The 2,886-nt window shown below is 46.6% G+C and overlaps 1 protein-coding gene across 2 annotated transcripts in view; it reads right to left on the reverse strand.

The window, feature by feature from the left end:
- Positions 1 to 2,488, reverse strand: part of bach2a (BTB and CNC homology 1, basic leucine zipper transcription factor 2a) — a 28,935-nt gene extending 26,447 nt beyond the window's left edge. Inside the window, exon 1 of one of the 2 annotated variants that reach the window (XM_024272511.2) lies at positions 2,108 to 2,488. The gene's annotated coding sequence lies outside the window, so the exon portion shown is untranslated. The other variant, XM_036209981.1, reaches the window with a different exon arrangement.
- Between the last annotated feature and the right edge of the window lie 398 nt (positions 2,489 to 2,886).

Raw genomic sequence — 2,886 nt, forward strand, 5'->3', positions numbered from 1 at the left:
ACGGCGTTGGGTGAGGCAGCTGTAGCGCCGGCCTCACCAGCGCCGCACACACTGTAGCTGGAGGATACTGATTGACTGTTCAATCAAATGGTAAATAAGGTGCTCTGTAGGGTTCATATGTTTGTAAATCTGACTGATGACGTTAATACCTCACCACATATCACTGGCACCAGCTGTATCGCAGGAAAATGGAGACAAATTTACGTAATTTAATTGAGTGACGTCACACTCACTCGGTCCAGTTCTCTTATACAGTCAATGGTAGGCACACACCTGTGTGAACACTTCATGGGCGTTTAAAAACCCATATTCAGCGTTGTATATCAGTGAATATCTAGAGTAAATTTTAATTTGTAAACTTGAAATCATATTTGTAGCTTTTTAAAAGCGCTTCATCGAATCCATCTTTTAATGTAACATAAGTTGTGTTTCCATTGACTATGAAATGCCGCAAACCAGATTAGCAGTATTATTATTAAGTATACCCTTTGTGTGTTGTATTGATGCTTGTGTTGATCGTCTCCAACACAAGAGGAAATTCCTACCAGAAAAACATTGATTATTTTTATGAGAAAAAACAAAAGATATGAGAAGAAAAGGTCACGCTGTTGTGACGGCTTATTTGGGGCCAAAACAACACAAAGAAGGAGTTTGGATTGGACAGGAAGTCCAATCATTTCAGCTCCTTCACTTGAGACACCAGTTTTCTTATTTGGATCACAGAGTTCAGGTGAGTTTTCACATCTTTCATAAAAGACAGACTATGTGAGGAGTAAAGGATTCTGGTCGGCCTTGGAGAAGAAAGGAATTAAAGGTCTATTTCAAACTAAGAAAAATAACTTTGATTCTGGAATTATTGCAACTTTATGATGAATTAAATATCAGTCCAACCAAAAAACTGTTTTAATTTTAATTTGGACATTTTTACTCCAATTTTCTGCCATCAGAAGGAGGGAATATAATTTAGATACAGAAAGTTTTATAATTGTTTTGTTGTTCTTCATAAAAATTAGCAAATTTAGAGTTTTGTCTGCATAGATCTCTTCCTGCAGCTTTAATCCGAATCAAACCCACAGCATCAATTACTAAAACAGATTTTTTTTTCCGGTTTAAGTTCATTTTCTTTTCCCTATTATGCTCTTTTAGTTTTTAATTAAAGTTAAGGGCGTTGTTGGCCTCTTTTGTGGAAGTTTTGGGTTCATTTAGTTCGGATTCGGGAGACTTTGATTCGGATCTGCGGGGTTCTCCGTGTGAACGCGCTCAGCGGTAAACATCTGTGAGCATCACCGCAGACGGCTCCAGATAAAGCTGCTGCACGCCTGCGCAGTGACGGTGACTGAACTGACAGCTGATCACCTCAGACGGATCGATAACGGAGAGAATTTGCCGGTGGAAACGCGGTGGCGCGGGAGGTGAGCGTGCAGAGGTGCAGAGACGGAAGAAAGCCGCTTCACGGAAACAAAGAGCTCATCTGTGGACGGGGCGCGTGCGCAGCACCATTAAAGCCCAGCCAGGTTTCGTGCGCGACGTGCACGTGGGGAACCCGCGAGCAGCAGCTCGGACGGTTCCGGTGGACTCTCCTGAACGGGGGGGAGCCGCGCGGCCGCGGTCGGGGCTTTGTTCTGCGGCGGGGCGGCAGCCTCCTTTGTCCGCGGCTCGCGCGCGGGTTCGTCCGCATCCGTTCGCCGTTGGCGCGCGCGGGGCTCGTTGTTGCTCACGAACAAACGCGAAGATTCCTAACTTTCCAAAGTTGGGTCCCGCGGGCGGGCGCGGGTCCCGCAGCTGCTCTCTGTGGTGGCACAGCAGCACGCCGCCCGCGCGCACAAAGCGCCGCGCGGACCCCCGCAGCCCCCCGCCGGAGGCGGCGGAGCGGCAACATCCCGCGCGGGGCTGCAGCCGCCTCACTCACCCGCTCTCCCTGCTCGTCCGCGGTCCGCGCGCGCCTCAGAGGTGACGGAGCCTCCGCAGCTTCATGCTGGATGAACGCCCGCTCTCCTCCAGGAGCTGCATTGTTGACATTGCCTTCATGACGTCACGCTTCCCCTCATTCACAACAATGGCAGACCCCCCCTTCCACTCCCCCCACCCCTCCCACTCCCACACTCACGGCGTGAACAGTGGAAGCATGCAGACTGCAGCCGGTCAGCTGTCAACCTGCAGACGTCTGCGCGCAGACTGGAGGCAGACGCAGGTGGAGCGTCTTCAGAGCACGCACGCGGCCGCCTGCGCGCGAGCCGCCTCTCATCTGTTCACCAAACTCAGCAGATCTCTGCAGCGCGCGCCCATCACATCACAGACAAAGGCTCGGCCATGTCTTCACTGATCTGTTAACAGCAGCTTGCTCGCCGGGGGCGGGGCCAAAATTAGGACTCCGCCCCCTTTCCCCTCTGCATTTGAAAGCCTCACAAGCTTCAATTTAACATGAATAAACCACTTTAACAGCTTCAATAGACAGTTTTGCTTCAAATGATTGAATGCAACTAGATTCTACTGCAATAAAAACAAAAATCAGAAAAAATGGGAGATAAAGATGCACTTTGAAAGATATAAACTGTAAAAATGTTGAAGAACATGAGGTTATTTAGGAAAAAATACAAAGTTTTACGTTTCTTTGTCTATTTATCATAATTTACGGAGGAAAAAAATGACTTTTAGGAATTTTTGTATTTGGAATGTTGTGTATTCTTGGCCTTATGTTTGCACCAAACAAACAGGTTTAAAGCTTTTACTTTGATAAGTGGAAAAAACATGTTTACTTTTTTTATTTAACCTATTTTATAGCCAGTTTTTAAATCGATTAATTTGAATAATTACTATTGTATTTTTATTTTTCAAACTCCCACGTTTTTTCTTCAGTTCTCATCTTCAACTTTTATTTTGAAAGAG

Source organism: Oryzias melastigma, linkage group LG22 (genome assembly GCF_002922805.2).
Source record: "Oryzias melastigma strain HK-1 linkage group LG22, ASM292280v2, whole genome shotgun sequence".
Lineage (NCBI taxonomy): Eukaryota > Metazoa > Chordata > Actinopteri > Beloniformes > Adrianichthyidae > Oryzias > Oryzias melastigma.